Genomic DNA, 17,214 nt, shown 5'->3' on the forward strand with positions numbered 1-17,214 from the left:
CAGCATTTTGTACCATCTGTAGTTTGTTAACCACATAACCTGGAGATCCCAAAAAGAGGCTGTTTCCATAATCTAATCTGGATAAAATCAGGGCTTGTACGGCCAATCTTTTGGCCAATGGCGGAAGCAGACCAATAATCTTCCTTAGTAGCTTAAGAATCCCAAAACAGGTGGCTGACGTTCTCTTGGCTTGATGTTCCATGGTGAGTTTGGGATCCAACCAAACTCCCAAGGCTTTAATCTGAGCTTTGGGTGGGGGTAAGTAATCTAAATGTATTACTGGTCCTATATTTTTAGCAGGGTTTCTGTCTTTTCTTCGTTGAGTTGCAGCCTGCTTTCTGTCATCCAGGCAGCAATCGCTTGGAGACAGGCAGGCAAGGCCGAGTTGTCCGCCTCCTTATTGGGGAGATGGAAACCACCAGCTGTGTGTCGTCCATATATGACACCAGGGATACCCCAAAGGGTTCTATGACTTCTGCTAGGGGGGACATGTAAATGTTGAACAGAGTGGGACTCAAAGATGAGCCCTGCGGAACTCCGCATAAAAGTTTCAACTGGGCTGAGAAAAAAGAACGATCCAGGACTTGAAAGGTTCTATTTTGTAAGAACGAGTTTAACCATTTAAGCGCCCTTCCTTTAATCCCACTATTTCCCATTCTTTGAATTAGTAGATCACGATTGACTGTATCAAATGCCGCGCTCAAATCTAGCTTTATTATTACAGTTGCCTGACCTTGGTCCATTCGTTTTCTCGCTTCTTCCGTAACCGCAATCATGGCAGATTCAGTGCTGTGGCCCGGTCTAAAGCCCATTTGAGTTATATGCAAAATCTTATGTTCTTCCAGAAAGCGCGATAGTTGTATATTTACGTGCTTATCAATACGTTTTGCCATCATGGGAAGGAGCGAGATAGGCCTGTAGTTTTTAAAGACCGCTCCATTTAGATTAGGCTTCTTTAGAAGGGGCTTGACCACTGCATGTCTCCAGGAGTCCGGCACCATCCCACTTTGCAGCGAGTTGTTTAACAGCTCGGTTATTACCGGATTTAGCGATACTCTTCCCTACATAATAATATGGTTAGGTGCAGGATCAAGTGGCGAGCCTGATTTTAATTTACTGAGGAGCCCCAAAGCTCCTTCCTCAGAGATGGGAAGAAAACTCAGTAAAACATTGTCACCTTCCTTCTTCTCCATCGCATGCCCTCCGACTCCCCCTACTTCCCCTGAGAAGTTTTCATAGATGTCCTCAATCTTCTTTAAGAAGAAGGAGGCAAAATTGTTACTATGTTCTTCTGAAGCTTCCATTGCTTCCGGGCATGCAGGAATATACAATGGCTCCTTGAGCACACCAAACATTTCTTTAGGAGATCCTGCCGCCTTTTCAATTTTATCTCCATAAAAGGTCGCTCGGGCTAATCTGATCTCCTTCTGGTATAACCTAATTGAACCTCTGTACTCTTCTCTGTCCTCCTCCTTTAGTGATTTCCTCCATTTCCTTTCAATCTTCCTACAGTTCCTCTTTAATGTCATTAAGTGGTTATTGAACCAGGGAGCCTTTCCTCCCTTCTTTTGCCCAGAGAGGGGTGTATAGGGCAGCACTCTGTCCAGACTATCAGAGATCCACTCATTAAAAGAGGTAGGGTCTATCTGCCAGTCCCTCATAAAATACTTTTTATTTCTATTCAGTGAATTGACCCATTCTGTTGTCTTTAGTTTATTCCACTGCCTAATCTTACTGTTGGAGTGGTAGTGGTGTCCAAACCTATTAGTTATATTAGCCTTTAAGGTGATTAAAAAGTGATCAGACCATGCTACAGGGGTAGGGGGTAGTGCAACCAACGATGAAAGATTACTAAACACCAGGTCTAAAGTATGCCCTTTCTCCTGTGTGGGGCCTCTGATCAATTGGTGTAATCCCAGAGCTTCCAGATCATTCACTAACCGCTTAGTTGCCATCAGTTCTAAATTATCAACTTGGATATTAAAATCTCCTAATAAAGTAAAATTCGGCCTACTGCAAATGAGACTTGCCATCCGCTCTGGTAATAGGTTCAGGAATTCATCATAAATCCCCGGGGGCGGTAGAGTAGTGCTCCTGTAAATGTAAACGCAGGATTGAAGGTAATGGAAAAAATCATTCCCTCACACTCTGCGAGGTCAAGGGGACTATAGTTAAAAAGAAAATCTTGTTTAAAAATAATTGCTATTCCCCCTCCTTTCCCTTTATCTCTATCGGTTCTTGCTATCACATACCCTTTGGGTACTGCAAGAGCTAAATCCGGCCCTGAACCCTCATGGAGCCACGTTTCTGTCAAAAATAGGGCATCTGGTGCCCCCTCGCTCAGCAAGAGATTTATGTCTAGTTTGTGTGCTGGCAGAGAGCGGCAATTTATTAGCTGAATCCTCACATTATATTTGGAGGGTTCTGCCTGATCTGAGTCAGGACCCATAGGCTTTTCCAGAGTCCAATCACATCTAGGGCAGGACCATGTCTCCCTCGCATCGCTGGGACACTGCTATCCAGTGCTAAAGTGCAAGTGCTCCCATGTAAAATGTATGTGCAATTGGCTTTCCATGATTGGCATATTTGATTTACTAGTAAGTCCCCAGTACAGTGCACTAGAGGTGCCCAGGGCCTATAAATCAAATGCTACTAGTGGCTTGCAGCACTGGTTGTGCCACCCACATTGGTAGCCCTGTAAACATGGCTCAGACCCGCCACTGCAGTGTCTGTGAGTGCAGTTTTAACCTGCCACTTCGACTTGGCAAGTGTACCCACTTTGCAAGACCTAAACCTTCCTTTTTTATACATGTAAGACACCCCTAGGGTAGGCCCTAGGTAGCCTCATGGGCAGGGTGCAGTGTATGTCAAAGGTGGGACATGTATGTATCGGTTTTACATGTCCTGACAGTTAAATACTGCCAAATTTGTTTTTCACTGTTGCAAGGCCTATCTCTCTCATAGGTTAACATGGGGGCTGCCTTTAAATATGATTAAATCGCAGATTCCCTTTGGGAGCAGATAGACATGTGGAGTTTGGGGTCTCTGAACTCACAATTAAAAAATACATCTTTTAGTGAAGTTGGTTTTTAGATTGTATGTTTGAAAATCCCACTTTTAGAAAGTAGTCATTTTCTTGCTTAAACCATTCTGTGACTCTGCCTGTTTGTTGATTCCCTGTCTGGGTCAGTTTGCCAGTTGGGCTGTTTGCACCTCTCTCTCTCTCTGGACAGTGACGCAAAGGGAGCTGGGGTGCAGCCTGCAGATCCTGATGAGCCATCTGTGCTAGGAAGGAGGGAAGGAGTGGTCACATACACCTGAAAGGGCTGCGCCTGGCCTCCTCATTGGAGTCTCCTACCCGCTGGTGTGTGTCTGGGGCCTGGCCTGGGCAAGGCAGGATCTTGAAAACAACAACAACTTCTCTTTGAAGTAGGCCTACTTCAAAGGCAGAAAGGGGTATGAGAAGAGCACCCAAAACCCCTGAAAATTGATGCCCTTGCCTGTGATTGTGCTTTGTTGGGCTTTCTCCTGGTATTTATCTATGTGTGCAGAAGTCCAGGGCTTTCCCCCAATTGGCCTTCATGGTGTTTAAGGGGGCCAGCCTCACTGGGGAGACACACTGGTCCTGGGGTCAACTGGACAGAATCCTTAGTTCTTGGTTGGCATCAAGTGGTTCTTCCCTCCAGATGTCCATGGCAGCCCCAGGGTCCAGCAGTGAAGTGCTGAGAAATCACCAGGTAAGATAGAGCCTCCTCCTTGTACAAGAGGTTTTAAAGGGGAGATGTAGGTTTAAAAAACTAGGCACCCCTGGCTAATCCTAGGGACATCTCTACCCCTATCCAACACTCCTGCACAGCATGCTGGGACAGCTCAAAATGACGTAGTGGCCTCACATGCCCCTCACTGACAGAACTATCAGGGCCTTGCTCACTATATTTCCATAGGGAAGCTCCCTCCTGTGTTGGCTCTAAAGGTCTAGACTCCCTCCTTTGTTCAAAGGGCTTGGACAGGACCATTTCTGGCACAGTGTGACCGCAGATTGATGCAGACCATTCAGCTCCAACCCCTTCCTCCTCAGGAGCTGGGTGAAGCACTGTTAATTGCTCCCTTTTTGTGGGGAGGTCTTAGTTCCTGCTGCTGTAGAGAAATGTAATTAACTTGGCAGAGCAGGGTAACAAAAGGCCTGGGCTCTGATCCTGAGCTGAGCCAGAGAAATTTGACAATTCCTGATGACCCACAAATTGTACAGCTATCTTTTTGGAACTTGCCGAACTGATTTTCCCACATAGGTTACATCACAATTTCATACGTCCCTCGTCACTTTAGGCTAAAGGGAAGCGAAATTGCTCTCTCAGGCAGTTTTCTCCCCATGCGTGTAATAGAATGTCACTAGAGACAAAACAATAAATCACACTGACTTTCCCTATTAGTGTACACTAAAATCCTAATCCCTATCCCAGGTCAATATCTAACCCTGCAGAGTCCCCTCTGCCACAGCGTACCTGCAGTTACAGGGCCTGCACACAACAGTTGTCTCCCTCGTGCATCCTGCACACGTGTGCACACATGTATACACATGTTCATGTGTAACCAGCCAAGTGCCCCTTACCATTGCTCCGTTGCAGCGGCCGTAACTTAAAAGGAGGACACTGGTGGTAAATTTGTGCAGTCCATTTGCCATTTGATTACTGACTCATGTAGTGAAACTCACCCACAGTAAAAAGTCCAAAACTGGGTGATCCAAAAAGTAAAAAATCTGGGCAACAAATCTGGGTGGCTCCAATGGGAGCAATGCACCTTTAATTTGGTCCCTTGGTCATGCTTTTAAGCAACTTTCATTTGGTCAGATTGTGCCCTCTGGCTTCTGTTGTTCTGCACAAACGTGGATCTGGTGATTGGGCATATGTACAACTTTTAGAGTTCCAAATTACATTTTCAGAGCTCCAAAATAAGTGTTTTTTCGGTCTTGCAAAATGGGTTTTGCAACACATACTGAATCACAATTAGGACGGTATGCCATGTGCCATTGAAAGGTAAACAAATCAAAAGAAGTTGTAAGTGAATTTCAAAAGAGGAGTCCTCTTTGTGAATTGTGTCAGGTGACCAGGGTGTTACCGCCCACGGACATGGAGACCATGGCTTGCTCCTTACCAATGGTTGATCTGGAAGAGTTTTTTTAAAGCAACACTGGTTCCCTTAAGGAACATGGCCTGATTAAAATATGTTTCTTGTTTGGGAAAGCAAACACAGGGCTGGTAGTCCAGTGTTCTTTTCAGGTCACCAACCTCCTGTTTGACTCCAATTATAGAGGGTCGCAAATAGTGATGTACCGAATTAAAATTCATTAGCCGGGTCATTTTGAGACACTCTACATCTGGAGATTTTGCTTCATGACCTATTAGTACTCAGGTCACATCGCAGAATCTGAGGCAGCTCACAAAAAGTGGGCACACAATCTGCAAATACTTTTGCGACCTGCTTTGTCTTACATCTGCCATTAGTCCTTTTGCTGATCCCATCAGTAATATTTTTCTGTGTGTGTATCACAGGAGGGCTATACACCAATGATACCATAGAATCCAACAGAGCAGCTGTATTCACAGGTTTTGTCCAGCATGACTTCTCTTTACGGCTTAAAAAAACTCAGGGGGTCATTCTGACCTCGGCGGTAAAAGGCCCTTACCGCCGGTCAGAAGTCCGCCATTCTACCGCCGCGGCCGCGGTAAACCGCCACGGTCATTCTGACCACCAACTGTGAAACCGCCAAAAACCCGACATCCAAGGAAGGCCGCCTCATCAGCGGGCCGCAGAAAACTGGAGATGACCAAACCTCCACCGTCACGCCAACACAAACACGCCCATGCCATTCTGACCCACGAATCCACGCGGCGGTCTTTCAACCGCGGTATTCCATTGGCGGTACACACCGCCGCGCTCAAAATACACACACAGCTCCAAAACACAGCCACATTGGACAATTTGAAATACACACACCTGAGACACATACAAACAACTCTCCCACACATCCAATCAACTATAAAACACACACCCACATCACCCACAAACCCCCACTAGTTGGAAATCGGAGAGAAGGCGATAGAGATAGAGATAGAGAGAGCGAGCACAGCAATCAAAAATCCCAACACACACAGGAACCCAACTTCATCACCCACACCACATCTACGCACACATCACCACACATCACCACGCACATCACCACAAACACCACCCCACACCTCATCCACACCACCCCATGGCACCCCAAAGACACCCCAGGTTCTCGGACCAAGAACTCAGGGTCATGGTGGAGGAAATTATAAGGGTTGAGCCCCAGCTCTTCGGCACACAGGTGCAGCACACCACTATAGCAAGGAAGGCTGAGCTATGGCAAAGGATCGTAGACAGGGTCAACGCTGTGGGACAGCATCCCAGAAATCGGGAAGATATCCGAAAGCGATGGAACGACCTACGGGGGAAGGTGCGCTCGATGGTGTCGCGACACAACATCGCTGTGCAGAAGACTGGCGGCGGACCCCCACCCACTCCACCCCAATTCACAGCATGGGAGCAAGAGGTAGTAAACATCCTGCATCCTGATGGCCTCGCTGGAGTACACGGAGGAATGGACTCTGGTAAGTCGAATCTCAACTACTTCACCCCCCCCAACCACCAGCATGCCAACCCCCCCCTCACCCCCAATCTCAACCCCCCAGCACACAACCTTCCTGCCAATGTCTCACCAGCACAACCCACCCTAAACAACACCAACCCCTGAATGCCAACACAAACCATAGACAGCCACCACCAAGGCATGACCATTGCACATACCCATACACCCCCCCCCCCACCACCCTCACAACACCTCCCACAAGGGAATGCCAGCACTGGGGGACAAGGGCACTCAAAATGCACGCCATGGCACACACAGAAACAATAACCATACTCTTTTACCCCTGCAGGGCCCGAACGCCAACACACCGCCACAGAGGGTCCAGATTTGTCCATCCCACCCCCAGAACAGGCCCCCAGTGAGGACAGCAGCTCTGTCGACCTAGAACCTGATGACCAGCCCTGACCATCGGGGACCTCTGGACAGTCGGTTCCCCACACACAGACACAGGCCACAGCAGACCCAACCCCCTCTGGGAACACCAGCACAGCTCCCACCCAGCGGGCCCATGCCTCTGTCTCCAGGACGCGTCAAGCAGCGGTGTGTCCGCCACTACAGGGCACCCAGGCTGACCCAACACCCCAACAACAACAGGGACCTGGGGGCAGTGGTAGTGGGCACACCGTCCAGGGGACAGAGGCCCGGGGAAACAGGGGAACTGGGAGGGCTGCTGTGCGACAGGGGGACGAGGACAGGCCCAGGGAACCGACTCTCCAAGAGGCCCTCACCACCATCATGGGAGCATACCATCACTCCCAGGAGACGATGGCGACGGTACTGGCCAGGTTCACCGAGATCCAGGCACAGCAGGAGGAACGGTACATGGGGTTCAGCAATGAACTCAGGAACATCGCTACCGCTATGGGGACCATAGTCCAGGCCCTCAACCGGATAGAAACCACATTGCGGGACCATGTGGCACCACAAAGGGCCCCTGTCACTAGCCAGGACCAGGAACAGCCTACCACCTCCGCCGGCGCTAGTGGTCAGGAGGCCCCCACAGAACGACGGGCCACCAGAACCCCACCTCCTGCTGAAGAACAACCACCCCGCAAGAGGAACCTGAGATCTCACAGGAAGACAGAGTAGGATGCCAAGACCCCCGCCAGCATAAGATACCCCCTAATGTCATCCCACTGTCCCACATTGTCACCCTGTCCAACCTTGAACTGCCCCTACTCCATCCTTCCACAGGCATATGGAAAATGCACCTGTGAGACTGAGAACTGGACTCTGCCATGGACATAACTCCACCCTCACCCATCACCGTTTTAATATCATGTACCAATATCTAGCACTAAAAATAAATCACTCATTGCACTGAAATCATTCAGGAGTCAGCCTGTATTATTTACAAATGTATAACACATTACTGATCAATAATGTTCAGTTAATTTTGTGATGACAACATACCGATGTCAATAAGCATTAGTCCATGGGCTAACCAAGCAGAAGTCACGCAGTGGGTCATACAGCACTGAAAAGGGAAGGGAAAATCAAACATCAGTTTAAAAGAACTGGGGGGAAATACACAAAGTAAAGATGCAGGGGGCTTTCAGTAAATGTTAAATGGCGTGGGTGATTCTTACCTGTGTGCTACTGAAAATACTGTTGGATAACTCTGTCCCTGTTGTCTGTGTCGTCCTCTTCGTCTTCCTCCTCTTCACTCTCCGCAGGCTCCACAGCTGCCACAACACCACCATCTGGACCATCCTCCTGCAGGAAAGGCACCTGACGTCGCAATGCCAGATTGTGAAGCATACAGCAGGCCACGATGATCTGGCACACCTTCTTTGGTGAGTACATCAGGGATCCCCCTGTCATATGCAGGCACCTAAACCTGGCCTCCAGGAGGCCAAAGGTTCTTTCTATGATCCTCCTAGTTCGCCCATGGGCCTCATTGTACCGTTCCTCTGCCCTGGTCCGGGGATTCCTCACTGGGGTCAATAGCCAAGGCAGGTTTGGGTAACCAGAGTCACCAATTAGCCACACACGTTGTCTCTGTAGCTGTTCCATCACATAAGGGATGCTGCTATTAAGCATCACATACGCGTCATGCACTGACCCAGGGAACTTGGCATTTACATGGGAGATGTACTGGTCAGCCAAACAGACCACCTGGACGTTCATAGAATGGTAACTTTTCCTGTTTCTGTACACCTGCTCATCGTCTTTTGGGGGTACTAAAGCCACATGGGTCCCATCAATGGCACCAATTATGTTGGGGATATGTCCAAGGGCATAAAAATCACCCTTCACAGTGGCCAAATCAACCTCCTCAGGGAATACAATGTAGCTCCGCATGTGTTTCGTCAGGGCAGACAACACTCTAGACAAAATTTTTGAAAACATAGGCTGAGACATTCCAGATGATATGGCCACTGTTGTCTGGAATGAGCCACTTGCCAAAAAATGGAGGACTGACAGAACCTGCACTAGAGGGGGAATTCCTGTGGGTTGGCGGATGGGGGACATCAGGGCTGGCTCCAGCTGGGCACACAGTTCATGTATAGTGGCTCGGTCAAGTCGGTATCGTAGTATGATATGGCGTTCTTCCATTGTCGACAGGTCCACCAGCGGTCGGTACACGCGAGGATTCATCCTTCTCCTCGCAAGTCCCAGCGGACGGTGCCTAGGAAGGACAACATGGAGCACAGAGTCAAGCAAATCACAGGTACGTTCACCACAGCATGCATAGCACACGATTATCTATGTATTGAAAGGCGTGTATGTGTGGCAATGCAAGGCCTAGGCCTGTGTGACGCAGTACAAATTATGCCATGTGGGCCCTTGAAATGGCGGCTGCCTGACCTGTGAAGTGGGACAATGGGATGTGAGGTCAATGCGCTGGCGTGGCACACCGTGGCGGTAGGCGGTCGAAGACCGCTATACGAAGCTGCATTGGTTAATATTGAAGCCTATGGGTTTCTGGAGCCAATGACGAGGTGCGCCGGCGGTCGCGGTACGCACCGCCGCGGTACGCACCGCCGCGGGCGTGACCGCCATTTTCTATCTGCTTAATCACTCGAGACCTGATCATCCACAGGAGAGGACCTATACTGCAAGTGCTGCTGTGACCTCGGTCTGGAAGATACAATGGCTGCTGCGACTGGGGAAAGGGCCCCTGCCTTCACGTCTGAAGAGTTGGAGAAACTAGTGGATGGGGTCCTCCCCCAGTATGCGTTACTCTACGGTCCTCCAGACCAACAGGTAAGTACACTGGGTGCACATGGAATGGGCTATGCCTGTGTTGAGTGGGGTGGATGTATGATGGTGGGGTGGGGAGCGAATGAGGAGTGCAACGCACGACAGATGAGAGCATGTGCCACATGGCAAATTTGGGGAGGGGGGGGCAATCACATCTAACATGCAGATAAATGATGAATTTTCCTTTCCCACCCTGTACATGTCAAATAGGTCAGCGCCCATCAGAAAGTCGACATTTGGCGTGCCATCGCCAAGGAAGTCCGGGCCCTGGGGGTCCACGTCAGACGGGGCACCCACTGCCGCAAGAGGTGGGAGGACATCCGCCGCTGGACCAGGAAGACCGCCGAGTCACTGCTGGGGATGGCCTCCCAACCTAGGAGGGGTGCCAGTCGTACCCTGACCCCCCTGATGTCCCGGATCCTGGCGGTGGCCTACCCTGATTTGGATGGGCGCTTGAGGACATCACAGCAGACACAAGGGGGTGAGTATCAGCACATTCTGCTATCTTTCTGCGCAGTGGAGGCGTCTGGGTGGGGGAGGAGGGTTGTGGGTGACATTAGGCCAGGGCGTTTTCTGTAGTGTAGTCCTCTCCTTTAGGCATGGCCCTGTGCCCCCGCCCCCCACCTCTGTAGGGTGCCAAGTACAGCTATCCATGGTCCTGCATCATCCATGTGTGTATTTGTTGTGCCTAGACCTGTAGGCCTGGTCACAAGTACTGAGTAGTATACCCCGATTGCGCAGCGTAGTGCATGAGGCCCCTGTGTCTGTCCTCTCCGCCAACGGTGTTGACATTGCATGCACTCAACCTGTTTTATTATTTCACCCCCCACCCTTTTTCTTGATCATCTTGTGCATGTGTGCATTAGCATCATCAGGCGGAGGAGATTTGGCATCGGAGCACGAGGGAGCTGCAAGTCACAAGGCCCCGGTGAGCCGTGGTACAGACACCGAGGGCACCAGTGATCCGGAGGGCGAGGGGAGCACCACAACGGGGACCGGTGGTGACACCAGCGACACCGACACGTCCTCGGATGGGAGCTCCCTAGCGGTGGCGGCAACATCCGGGCCCCCCGCCTCTACAGGTACAGCCGCCACCCAGCGCACCAGCCCCGCCCTCCCAGCAGCCCCACAGCCTACGCTCCGTGCCCGCTCACCCAAGAAGGCGGGCATCTCCTTCGCCCCAGGCACCTCAGGCCCTGCCCCTGTCACCCCTGCTGCCCTCAGTGAGGAGGTCATTGACCTCCTTCAGACCATCATTGTTGGGCAGACTACCCTGTTGAATGCCATCCAGGGGGTAGAAAGGGAGGTGCATCGGAGCAATGCCTACCTGGAGGGCATTCATTCGGGTCAGGCTGCCCATCAACGATCGTTCAATGCTCTGGCCTCAGCACTGACGGCAGCCATTGTCCCTGTTTCCAGCCTCCCTCTTCTAACTGCCTCCAGCCTGTCTCTGTCTCCTGTTCCTCTGCCTATCCCATCCACACCATAAGACCAGCCTGCACACACGTCAACACCCAAGGTCAGCTGCATCCAGACACAAGCACCACAGATCCCACAAACACTCACCCAAGCAACATCCAGATGCAGACATGCCAACAGTCACTACCACCTCTGTGTCCCCCTCCTCCTCGTCTCCCTCCTCCCTCCCTGTGACGTCTACACTCACACCTGCATGCACACCACCATCAGCCAGTGCTTCCATCACCAGCACACCCTCCAGTACAGTCCGCACACGTGCAGTCACCACCCCCACTGCCATTTACACGTCCCCTGTGTCCTCTCCCACTGTGTCTGTCACCCCCTCTTCCAAGACACACAAACGCAGGCAGCCACCCACCCAACAGCCATCCACCTCACGACAGCCTACGTCACAATCACCTGCACCCAAAGACAGCACACCTGACTCTCCTACAACCACATCCTCTTCCTCCACTCCCATCACCACTACTCCCACCCTTTACCTTGGTCCTAAAAAAGTTTACCTCTCCAATCTTAACCTCTTTCCCTCCCCTGACCCACCCCCTCCATCTGCTAAGAGTCCCAAGAGCACCTCAGCCACCACCAGCCCAGCTTCGAGTGTCACTGTGGTGCATGGGTTCTGGAGTCCACCCTTTGGCAGCAGTGACACTTCTATCAGCAGCAAGGGGACAGCCAGCCCCCCCCCAGGCAAGAGGACCCGGAAACTCAAGGGCCGCCGTGACAGGACTGACACGGCTGCCCCCAAGGACCAGAGTTCGGCCACTTCACCTGCCACAACATCCAGGGGAGGCAAGGGCCAGAGAGCCTCTTCTAAGGAGCGAAAGGGCAGCAGGGCGGAGAAGTCAGCCAGCAGGAGCGCGGAGCAGGAGGGCCCCACAAGCCCCATCCCGGCTGTAAGGAAGGACACCAAAGGGCCCAGGACTCCGTCACCGAAGGGTCCTGCGACTGCACGGTCGGAGGGCGACTGAGCAGGGAGTCCAGGCCAGGTCTGGCTCCCTTGAATTACTGGACAAGCACCGCTGAACAGGTCCCCGCCGCACAGAAGAGCACCGCTGAACCGGGCCCCGCCGTGCAGAAGAGCACCGCTGAACCGGGCCCCACCGCGCAGAAGAGCACCGCTGAACAGGGCCCCGCCGCGCAGAAGAGCACCGCTGAACAGGGCCCCGCCGCGCAGAAGAGCACTGCTGAACAGGGCCCGCCGCGCAGAAGAGCACCGCTGAACAGGGCCCCGCCGCGCAGAAGAGCACCGCTGAACAGGCGCCCGCCGCGCAGAAGAGCACCGCTGAACAGGGCCCCGCCGCGCAGAAGAGCACCGCTGAACAGGGCCCGCCACGCAGAAGAGCACCGCTGAACAGGGCCCCGCCGTGCAGAGGAGCACCGCTGAACAGGGCCCCGCCGCGCAGAGGAGCACCGCTGAACAGGGGCCCTCCATGCAGAGGAGCACCGCTGAACAGGGCCCCGCCGCGCAGAGGAGCACCGCTGAACAGGGCCCCGCTGCGCAGAAGAGCACCGCTAAACAGGGCCCCGCCGCGCAGAAGAGCACCGCTGAACAGGGCCCCGCTGCGCAGAAGAGCACCGCTGAACAGGGCCCCGCCGTGCAGAAGAGCACCGCTGAACAGGGCCCCGCCGCGCAGAAGAGCACTGCTGAACAGGGCCCCGCCGTGCAGAGGAGCACCGCTGAACCGGGCCACGCCGTGCAGAAGAGCACCGCTGAACAGGGCCCCGCTGTGCAGAAGAGCACCGCTGAACAGGGCCCCGCCGTCTCAAGCACCGCTCCGCTGGGCCCCGCCGTCTCCCGCCGTCTCAAGCACCGCTCCGCTGGGCCCCGCTGTCTCAAGCACCGCTCTGCTGGGCCCCGCCGTCTCAAGCACCGCTCCGCTGGGCCCTGCCGTCTCAAGCACCGCTCCGCTGGGCCCTTCCTGTCAAGCACTGCTCCGCTGGGCCCTTCCTGTCAAGCACCGCTCCGCTGGGCCCCGCCGTCTCAAGCACCGCTCCGCTGGGCCCCGCCGTCTCAAGCACCGCTCCGCTGGGCCCTTCCTGTCAAGCACCGCTCCGCTGGGCCCTTCCTGTCAAGCACCGCTCCGCTGGGCCCCGCCGTCTCAAGCACCGCTCGCTGGGGCCCACCGTCTCAAGCACCGCTCCGCTGGGCCCTTCCTGTCAAGCACCGCTCCGCTGGGCCCTTCCTGTCAAGCACCGCTCCGCTGGGCCCCGCCGTCTCAAGCACCGCTCCGCTGGGCGCCGCCGTCTCAAGCACCGCTCCGCTGGGCCCCTCCGTCTCAAGCACCGCTCCGCTGGGCCCTTCCTGTCAAGCACCGCTCCGCTGGGCCCTTCCTGTCAAGCACCGCTCCGCTGGGCCCCGCCGTCTCAAGCACCGCTCCGCTGGGCCCCGCCGTCTCAAGCACCGCTCCGCTGGGCCCCGCCGTCTCAAGCACCGCTCCGCTGGGCCCTTCCTGTCAAGCACCGCTCCGCTGGGCCCCGCCGTCTCAAGCACCACTGGCACAATGACAGTGCCGGATCTGTCTCGAGCTACTGTTCACGGTTCACTGTGCCCACCATGCCTCCTCCTTGACCGGTGGAGACTGTTATCCACCTGATGGACTGTGGCTTTGCACTACCCAGGATGGCACAGTGGGCAAGCCACCCACTGTAGAGACTTGAGAGACTGTGGCTTTGCACTCCCCAGGATGGCACAGTGGCCAAGCCACCCACTGTAGAGACTTGAGTGACTGTGGCTTTGCACTCCCCAGGATGGCACAGTGGGCAAGCCACCCACTGTAGAGACTTGAGTGACTGTGGCTTTGCACTCCCCAGGATGGCACAGTGGGCATGGTGGCCCCTTCGTGGATCTGGCGTCGTGGACTCATGTGGCTGTGGTGCCCCCCCCCTTCCCTTCCCCCTGAGGTGCCTGTAGTTTTGTCATCAGATGCCCCTGCAGTGTTCTCTCCAAAGGACTCAGGTCTCCTGTCTGGGCTTTGCCCTTGTGTTGATACACTTTGGCCCACGGACACTTGGAATTTCATTAGATGCGCAGGACTAATTGCCTCGGTTTATTGTATGCACTAAATATTGAATTGATTTTTTAAAATTGTTATTGCTATTTGACCATGACTTATCAGTGGCTTTTTTTTCTCCATAAATTTCGATTCACAATTTAATTATGTCCTTGCTTTTTTCACGGGGGTTTGGGTGGTGTCACTGTGACTTGTTGCTCTGCATTGGTGTGTACATAGTTTGGGGGGTGGGGGTCGCATATGTGTGTGCCGTAACCTTTCGTCCTCCCCCCTCCCCTGTGTCGTAGGTGCAGTACTCACCGTTGTCGTCTGCGCCGGCGTTCGTACTCGTGGTAGATGAGCAGGTAGACGAGAGCAGGTAGGATGTTTAATTCGGGTTCCATGCTGTCCTCCTTCCTCGTGGAGTGCGTAGAGGTGCGCATTTTCCCGTTCATAGTCTGATTCCGCTGTGTTTTTATCGGCGGTGCTCCCGCCCCGGAAAAGGTGGCGGATTGGTGAGTTGTGATAGTGTGGGCGGTACATTGTCTGCCGCCTGTCTGTTGGCGGTGACCGCCGCGCTGTTTGTTTGTACCGCCGTGGCGGTCGGAGTGTTAATGTGGCGGGCTGTGTTGGCGGTTCCCGCCAGGGTCAGAATTCCATTTTTTGGACCGCCGGCCTGTTGGCGGGTTGGCCGCCGCTTTATCACCGACCGCCAGGGTTAGACTCACCCCCTCAGTGTCCCTTTTCCACACACACCAGAACATTGAGGGTCTGATTACGAGTCTGGTGATCTCATGACCGTCAGACTCGCTGTGGCAGTCGGACCGTCGCAGCTGTGGTGGTCCGACTGACACATTACGACCCTGACGGTCTGACTGCCAGGGAACTGCCATCTCCACCAGGATCACTGACCCGACAGGATGACGGCAGCCTTGGTTGTGCTCAGCCAGGGTGGCGCGGAAGTCAGGACCAGCCTGTTGATTACAACCTTGTTCCCGCCAGCCTTTTCATGGTGGTCTCACCACAATGAAAAGGCTGGCAGAGAAAAGGTGCAGGGGGCCACAGGAGAGGGCCCCTGCACTTCCCATGCCCATGGCATGGGCAGTGCATGGGTCTCCCTGCATAGCACCCTTATCACCCTGCTGGTGCACCCTGCATGCGGCAGCTTTGCCACAGGCTCAGTTATGAACCGGGAACAATGCTGTCGCACCTTTCCCAATGGGCTGACCCGTCAGCCCAGTAGGAAAGTTGTAATGGGGCTAGTAAGGAGACCGCCAGCACTGTGGCATGCTCCTCATTGGGAGTTTGGTGGTTGGATGCTTCAGACCGTCAAACACGTAATGACGCCCCTAATCTTCGCAAACTCTCCAACTTTCACAATTCTACCCCATTCTTCACAAATAATCTTCTCTAGTGTTCACAGGAGTTGCAGATAATGTAGTTGTTATAGGAACAATTCACATATTGTAAATAAATATTTCATCCAAACTCACTCACAAATTGAACAATATTATTAGTAGCAATTGATTTGGGAAGTTTCTTTCTTTGAAAAAAAAGTCCAGAAAATATTATCACCACCTTAGCAGTGGGATGTGTAATCCACTTCACCTCCAACCATTTTCAAGATACCTTACAGCTACCCCGTGTCTTGTTTTGTAACATTACAGTGGTTTTGCTTTTTGCTTTTTATCATGAACACCAGGGGTTGCGATGAGATAATAATCTTACCAATTTCCATGTTGTGTTAAATTCTCTCCTTTTTTTATGTATACATATGTTTAGTTCATAATGGATTTCTGAGCCTGCTACCTCCCCGATGGGGCCCACCAGTAATACTTGGAGGGTGAGCATTATTCTACCTGCACTTATTGTGTTTTCTTGGTCTATCACCATGGCACTTCTGTCACAGGGCACATCTGTTCTTGGTTGGCTCTCCCACTAGGGTATATGGTAACCATTCTGGGACAGTGATTAATACAACTGTTGATGAATAGGTAATTCTCTGACAATGGTTTCCTTTTTCTTACCTTTTTAGGTTTTGAATTAATCAGTTCACAGAATTTTTTTCATAAGGATTCGGTACGTAATTAGGTCCTGAAGAATCGCATGAGATCAATTTTGACTCAATATAGCGAGAAACATGTTGACCCCTTGATTGAGTATCACGGTGACTCTGTGTACTCTCTTTTTGTACCATCTTTACTTTGAATCCTAGTAAACCGTTTATATTTTGTGTTTAGGGAATGTAGACATTATTTTACCATATCCCTATGTAGTGTTTTTAATCATGTCAGGGGTTTAAATATCAGAATAAAAGGCTAATTTTTACCCCTAGTCATTTTTAACTTTTTCTATACCAATCCTTTTTTTCACGACTTGACCGGCTTCACACCATTTGTCTAAAGATCTCCGGCAAAGAGCCCCCTTGTGGGGCCCGTCAGGCATTGCAGTGCCGGCCTGACGAGGAGCATAGCCCCATGATGAAGCATGTCACCGGAAGGTGAGTGAGGGCTCTTGCTTCGAGCATATTGCTCCCCCCCCTTTTTTTTTAAAACCTTGGCCTAGAAAACCATAACCCTTTCCTTTTTTCTCGTTTTGGAACTGTGTGTATATATTGTTTGGATTTATTATTGGGAGACATACACACTGGACCAGGAGTTATCTCTTTTTTTCTCTGAATCTCCCACTCTGCCCCTCCTTTATGAGTTTGATAAATATTTTACACCATTCAAAAACTTCAAATGGACCCCAATATTTCAAATCAAGATCTTAATATTTTTAATATATTTTAATTTTATAATAATGGCGATATATATGGTATTAAACACATTAAATAATATAAAATGTAAACTATATAACAAAACTTTA

This window comes from Pleurodeles waltl, chromosome 6, assembly GCF_031143425.1.
Source record: "Pleurodeles waltl isolate 20211129_DDA chromosome 6, aPleWal1.hap1.20221129, whole genome shotgun sequence".
In the NCBI taxonomy this organism is placed as follows: Eukaryota; Metazoa; Chordata; class Amphibia; order Caudata; family Salamandridae; genus Pleurodeles; species Pleurodeles waltl.